This window comes from Chrysemys picta, chromosome 12, assembly GCF_011386835.1.
Source record: "Chrysemys picta bellii isolate R12L10 chromosome 12, ASM1138683v2, whole genome shotgun sequence".
Taxonomy (NCBI): Eukaryota; Metazoa; Chordata; order Testudines; family Emydidae; genus Chrysemys; species Chrysemys picta.
In genome coordinates this window covers 52,972,526-52,980,725 of record NC_088802.1, presented here as the reverse complement: position 1 = coordinate 52,980,725, position 8,200 = coordinate 52,972,526, and positions in this window count along the sequence as shown.

Sequence of the window (8,200 nt, the reverse complement as noted above, 5' to 3'; positions counted from 1 at the left end):
AATTATTTTGAGTCAACCAGAACCCAAACTGAAGGTCTGTTTTAAGAGCTGGGGATCAAAATATGGATTTACCAACTCCAATAATTCAAATTGGTTCTAATTCTTATGGAAAGGTAGGCCAAATGTTATGCTGGATCCCAGAGGCACCATGCACATTTTGAGCCGCTGCAATATATAAGAATTGTATGTTATGCAAGTTATTGTATACGTTTTGCGGTCTGTGGGAGGGGGAGGAATTTCAAAGGTGTTCAGCAATGGAGCCATTGAAATTCATGAGAGCAAAATAGGCCAATGCACCGAGGTCAGATTTTTAAAGTATTTAGGTATTTGCTGCACTCAGTAGTGCATCATCTAATTGATGTAGGTGTCTCAATCTCATTTTCAAAATGACAGCAGCACGTAGGAGCCTAAACTCCATTGACTGTCAATGAGACCTAGGCATCTAAGGTACCTGCGGGGATTCTCGAAAGCATTTTATGTGCTTTTGAAAATCCCACTCAACACCCCTTTGGGATTTTCAAAGGTATCTATTTTCAACACCTACACTTTTTTGATCCCTCATTTGTTACAACTCCATCTTTGTACACCTCTTTGAAAAGGCAGTTCCCAGCATTAACCTACACATGTCAAATACAACTTGAGTGCAGGACCTTCCTGGTGTACACTGGGGGGGGGGGGAATCGAACTAAGATACACAACTTCTTAGATCGAATTCAAATTACTTACTTCGCGTCCTCGTGGCGCTGGATCGACGGCCGCCGCTCCCCCGTCGACTTTGCTTCCGCCTCTCTCACTGCTGGAGTTCAGCAGTCGACGGGAGAGTGATCGGGGATTGATTTATCGCGTCTACACTACACGCGATAAATCGATCTCCGATAGATCGATCGCTACCCGCCGAGGTGAAGTGCACAGAAGCAGGACCCTCTGCAGCAAACTCTGCTGAAACACTTTTAAAAAGGAGTAGCACTTGTAGAATTTTTTTTTAAATGTGTAATGGCCTAATCTACAAGACCATCTGCAGGCAGCTTGGGGGGTCTCCAGCAAAGATGACAGGGCTCATGCTGTGACTTAGTGGAGACCACTGAGTTGGGATAGTGAGGTGAAAAGAGAGGGAAGAACCTACATTGTATTTCTTTTTCCTTTTAACAAGAAAGCAATAAACCAAAAAGCATTTCCTACAGGTAGCCATTAAATCATTCAACACGCAGGTCTCCTGAGATTGGCGAGGTTCCTCTTTCCTTTCCAGAATGGACTTTTACTAACCATTTCTCATCTAATGTTCAGTGTCTTCACCTGGCTCTCTTAGGACTTTTACCCAGACTTGCTCCAGCGTGACAGCACCACAGCTCTTTCTGAGATGGACTTTGGCCCATGCATAACTTTCAAAGAATTTTTCAATGGGTCCCCAATGACGCCAGCCAAGGGCTCTGTTTTGCTCGTGATAATGTGCTAATGCTCCGAGACCTGGCATAAATTTTCTCTATGAATCGTCATTTGTCAAAGTCACAACATGGGGTTGGGGTGGGGGGGAAAAGAAATCTTGGCTTTAGTTTTGTTTTCTCTCCCATGTGACTTCCCCCTCCCCCACTCTCTGTCTCTTAATCTCTAAAACATCTGATTATACAGAAAGGGTACATAAGAAAAATAAAGACTTTAGTTTTTTCCCTTCTGTCTCTTTCTGTGTGTGTATGTCTGTTTGTTCTGAACATTTTTATAATGGAAAATAAGAGTTCATTAAGGGAGCCTTCACCACATTTTGGGTAGGAAAATGCTTCATGAGATTTGGTGAACTGGCACTCATTCCAAGTGAAGGCATCATTTGGACCGATAACATGAGATGGAAAAACATGGTCATATTTGAAGTGGGGCCAATGGCTGGTGTGATTTGTTTTTAATCAGCTCTGCAGGAACAATCTAACAGAGCACATCAAAATGTTCACTAAGGCTAGTTAAAAACAAGGGTGGGGAAGAAATCATATAACCGTTTTCAACATATTTTCCATTTGCTTTTTCTTCTTTAATTTCTTCCAAATTTCAAATTTTGAAATTTGAAAAATTTCAACTAGCTCTGGAAATTATTGAAAATACAGAGAAAAAAAACACCTATAGATGTTGTCAATTTGCCCTGTCCCTCTGCCCCATATGATACCTCCACCCCCCCCACCGCCCCCACACACACACCATCACCAAATTTTAAATGTCTAATGTTCACTGATATCCAGTGATATCTGGCAGCCTTCTCCAAATCCCTTTTGCAGCCATTTGTGAAAAACAACGGCAATCAGTGCCATGGGTGATTGTGATCTTGCTGATGTTAAACTCAGACGTGCATCTCCTGGGACCACTGAAGACTCACTGCTGCTTTTATAAAAAAGGAAAGGAAGGGGAAAGAGGGGAGATCATCTGCAGCGTAGATCATCTTTTTGTAACCTGGGATGGGAATCTCAACCATTTTTTCACACATTGGATGCTGGACTCCTCGTCAAACAAGTGACTCCTCTTCTTTCTATTAAATGTGCAACCTCAAATGAGCAAGACAAAATCGGTTGCATAATGGAGGTGCCCTTCCAATAAAGGTAGAGCACACTGGGCCAGATTTGCATACTCCGCTTATTCATACTCCTGAATTTTGTGTGCATTTGCTGTGATTGCATGCACACTTATAATTGTGCATACAAACTACCCGTGTATGGGCCAGAATCTCAACTGTTCAGAATCACCATAGCTTCACTGAAGTTAATACTGTAGATCTCTGCCAATGTACACAATCTGAAGATCTGGCCCTACGTGTCCATGTGGGCATTTGTGCCAGTGTCCTCAGGCACATCAAAGATGTGAAATTTATCTGCACGTGGAGCTATAAAAATCTAGGATAATATATTTGTAGACAGGCTCTTAAGGGGGATAGTTGCTTCTTGAGGTATCTTGTACTGATTTCATTGTGGTTACCAAAAAAAGAAAAGATAGTACATTTCTTGGGCATCTTAATCCTTGGAGTATAGTTGCAATAGTTATAACACATCTACCGCTGGTTTAGAGGCAGATTTTACTTTCTGTGTTAAAACATATTCTCACACATGCACATCACTGTTCCGGAGGAAGGATTTCCATGGCAGCGGATGCCATTATCTGATGAACAAATCTTTTAACCACTTTGTGTGTCAGTTTACTCGCTAGTACATGAGAACCAGAGACTGATGTGTGCTGAATTTTAGGTCATATTCTCCCACTGACGCAGTATTCTTACAACCATAGATAGGTAGGTAAGCAGAAAGATAGATAGATATGAAAGAAAATAATGTTTCTTAATATGTTGTAGGTTACAGTTACTTATATAATACATTTGGAAGAAGTATGAAATTAGTTTCTGCAGCTTTGTTTTTCTCTAATAAACCGCACAGACTAGAGCCTCAGCTAGTGTCAAATGACGCAAACTGATATACATTGATATAAAAAGTGATGCAACATTTTTTTTAATTAATGCATTGACGTCAGTGGAGCTGTATCAGTGTTGTCCAAATATAAAATCCAACTATTACTCAAGTATTATAGGCATTTGTTGAAAACCCAGGGTCCAATTCTGCAACCCCTTTCTGTGCAAGCAGTCTCCCATGGGGACTCGTTTTTTAACCCCCCCACACTCATGTTGAGTAGCACTCATTCACATGAGCAGCACAGTTGCCAACTTTCACGGGGTAAATATGCACCTCGATTTTCACAACAAGCCAAAAATCAAGCTAATCCTATTTCAAAACAAGGCCAAAATAAGCCAATCCCTAAGAACCCCAACACTCTATGTGACTAGATCCCCCTGGCGTGCAGTCTGGGACTATGGTGGGCCCTCTGTGAACCCCAACTCTCTCCCCCTTGCCCCTGCTTGCCCCCCCCCTTACCTCTGCTTGCTGGGAGCCGATCAAAAAAAAAAAGAAGCGACAAGCGACGAGCCAAACGAACAGCAAGCTACAAGTCAAAAACTAGCCAACAAGCAACTCACAAGCCAATTAAGCCAAAAACAAGCCCAATTTCTACATTTTTTTCGTGGGTTTGGCATGTCAGACGAGCAGTGTCATTAAAATCGATGGGATTATTCACATAAAGTGATATTCTTTGAGAAGTATCTTACATTAACTACAGTGATACTAGTTGCCGATCAAGGTACTACTCTACATGAGTATGGCTAGCAAAATCCAGCCTGTAAAATCTTGCAGAATGGGGCCCCTAGTCTGTAACGCATAATTTCATTTAAACCATTAATGGATGGGCTTTGCAACATCTGCTGGGAACAACTGGATTTCCATAATGACCGAGAGAAAGCACAGAACCTCAAACTCAGCGAAAGCAGGCATTAAACCTCTCCTTTGTTGCATTCTGTCATTTGATATGTAGCTGTTTTGCTTTTAAATATTATATTTAATACCGATTGGTCTCTCTGCATTGAAGTGGCACAGTTCCTACTTTCAGCTGTTTAACAGGCACGAAAGCTTTATCTTCAAAATATCCTAACAGGCTGTATCCTAAATCATGGCATGAAATCGAGCACATTTCTGTGATTGTTCTCTGTGCGTGAGCCACATCAGTTTTGCTGGCAACCCTCCCAACCTCTGGCATCCTTCCTCAGCAGCCTGAAGTCCAATTAGACTTCACCTCAGGTAACTCTTCAAAGGAAAATTCTAATAAACTTAATGTGATGGGCGACATGTCAGGAAAAAAACCAACAAAAAAACCCCAACCCCATTAAGTCCGGTTTTAACCTGCAGTGGAAAACAAGCCATGGGGTATTTCCACGAGAAATCTTGGAAACCATACAACGGATGGAGGGTGAATGGATGGGGAGAGGGGAGTTCTTCGCCGAGGTCTGCTTCTAACTGAATGTTCATGGGTTAGGTTTAGTGTTACATACCTCTGCTGACAATTTGCTACACTTGGTATCAGGAAGATTAAGGGGGAAATGTTAAGAGAGGTCTCTTACCTGAGCAGAAGGGCCACATGAGGCTGGAGGGTTTTTTTGGAAAGTTTCTCTTTTCATCAGGCCTCATTCTAAGCTCATTTATGCCACTGTAAAGTTCAGTGGTGTTACTCCTGATTTATTATGACAGGAAGTGAGATCAGAAATCATAAAGTAACAAGGTACTTTCTCCATGACAAAGATCCTGGAAGGAGAAAATAAAGAAAGACAATCCAGGCAAGCTCTCCAGTCCAGCAGAGTTGTGCTCAATACAGGGCCAAAGGGACTGGAAGGGAGCAAAGACTGCTTTAACCCACCTGATTCTGGGTGGTTCTAACGTAAGTCCAAATGCCCACAGCCCTGTTCCAGCATCCAGGGATCACCAGGGCGCAGAGAAGCCTCATAAAAACACTGCCCCAAATACAGCGTGTGGGAGAGAGAGGTTTCTTTGCCACCCAAAAATTCTTCTACACAAGAGGAGTCCTCAGGGGACCAGATGTCTGCCAGTTTGATGGATGCTTTGCATTGTTGGAATGGTGCAAAGCAGTGGGCGCAGAGCCAAGTACTGAGCCCAAAAGCGCTCGATGCTCCTCTTGGTCACACCAATGTCCATCACAAGTCATTGAAGCTAATAGGAGTTACTCCAGTGTAAAATGAAAATAAACTGGGTCTGAAACAGGCCCAGTGTAATGACCATTTAACTAGCTCTTAATTTCCTATAAACAGAGATGAAAAGAACTAATTAAACTGGAATTACCCTTACGAAATTCGCGCCTCTGATTCCTGATAAAAGCACAGATTATATATATATTTTAAGAGATTAATTTACTCAAACTAATTACATTAATGCACATAATTACATGTTTATACAACACATTACATTCAATTTTTCTTACAACATATTAGATGTCATGTCAGTTACCTCTTCTGAAAAATGTAGTTAGTTTAAAAAATCCTAGTTTTAATAGTGAACTGTTAAAGCTAATTGTATTAATTTACATCGTTATATTAATTAATGTACATTTTATTTAGCACAGATTCTGTCTGATGTAATACAAAATAAATAGTTTTTATTTAGCAGGAAAGGCTGCAAACTCATGAACCTTTCTAGAGATGTATCCTTTTGAATATGGTTATCAGTAGTAAAGATACTGCCTGATATCTCTGGGTAAATACAGCAGAATAAGCTGTTACCCACACTGCGGTGCATTATTTCAGTTCGTAGCTGGCCCCTCTGTGTAATTTTTCTTCACAAACTCATATGGAGGTGAGTTAGTGATATTTAATATACCAAAGAGATCCACACTTCAGATTTAAGAGTTCTAAGGTTAAGAAGAAATTGTCTAAAACATAATGGATCAGAATTTTGAAAGTGAATCTTAGAAGCAATTGCTAACTCTGTTTTCTCTTTACTTGAGCTGGTCCTTTTTTTGGTCTAATCAGGGAATTTTGATAAAACTTTGAAATTTGAAAAAAAAAATCAGGAAAATGTGATAAAATGTTCACAATTTTTAAACCTGTTTAGAGCAACTATAGAGGTAGTCAACATTTCATTAAAAAAATGTTAATGAACATTCCCCCCCCCTTTTTTTAACTTTAACATTCTTGTGAACTTTCCCTTTTCCCCCACAATCAAATCATGTATTTAGTGCTGCTTTGTAACATTTATTTCCAGTTGCTAATACTTGTGATTACAAGTTCAGAATATTCTGCAACATTCACTAAAGCACCTTTGACTTCAGCTTGCTTAAAGTTAAGCATCTGCTTGAGTGCTTTGCTGAATCAGAGCCTATATGAACATTCCCACTATTATAACTTATTCAGTACAATATCCACAGAGAGAAAATACATAAGGGACATGATAGAAGCAATTTAAAAAATGAATTAATAATCATGAATAATTGTTTGCAATACTCTCCCAGCTCTCATGTCATTTGCTAGGAACCCAGACATATGAGCCATCATATCCAAAAGGTTTTACTGATTATGGGTACCTCAATTTTTAGATGCACAACTGGAGACATCTTAAAAGGCCCTGAGTGTCAGAAAATGCTGAGGAACCATTTTATGAAAATCAGGCCCCTTTCAGGAGTCTCAAGTGGGATACTCCAAAACTGGGACCCTCAAAATCATTATTAACTTTTGACAATCTTGGCCAAAGTCAATAAAAAACATAGGTGCTAATTTATTCATTTCCTATTGATCAGGGAGAAAGGTAATTTGATATATTCCTTGATTGTGCATTTCAAAATCTTGGAGAACATTTTTTTTTAAACAAAGAAATTGGTTACATTATAATTACATTTGGAAGAATTTGTTTTTATTAAGATAATTTTGACAGAGAGTATCAATGCTAATTTTTAAGCTTTTTTATTTTTATCAATTTAAAATGTCACAGATATTATGGGGGGTAGATAGTGAGGAGGTCGGACAATAATTATTTAATGACAGGAGATGCTGAGATTCAATTAATGAAAGGTTTACGGCTGTTAAAATACAAATTGTCAACATCATATATCAGAATATACAAAGTAAATATAAATAAATCAAAATCCAATAAATTCTCAAGCAGTATTTTTCATACTTTTCCTATCTGTAAATGACTATTATTGATGGAAATACGTTTTTTTTGAGTGTGTACCGTGAAATCAACGTTTACCGACATCTACCGGTAAAAATCTAATCCTTCCAAGCTTAATTATACAGTAATTTCCCAAGGCATCAGTGATTCCAGACACCCATTTTTTACAAGAAAACAAAATTACCACACAGTTTCTAACATCAATAGTCACCTTTCCTCATGCATAAAGCATATGAGCACATTTTTGGCCAAAGGTATTTGAACAACCGAAAATGGGAAGGAAGAAACATAGACATGTTTTAACTTTCTGACAAACTGTCTTGATGAACAGATTCCTAGCACCAGCCAAAGAGTGAGGACAGAAAAATGGTTCCCCGTGGTGCAGACTGAGATCTCCTCTAATAACAGAATGAGTGAGCAAATCAAGGGAACCACAACTTTCCTACTGTGTGGAGAGACCACAAATAATGGAAGATAAACAGATACAAAAAGGAACTATTTGTTTTCCATACACGTTTATTTTGTCAGGCATCAATATATTTACAGTTTAGCCTCTTATATCTTCACTATAAGCTCATTTTCTTCCTTAAGAAGCTTGAACTTGGATTTTGGGTCTCGGTCCAGTTTGTAGTGGATTTTGGCTTTATTTGAGTGGGGGTTAAAATGAATGTTTG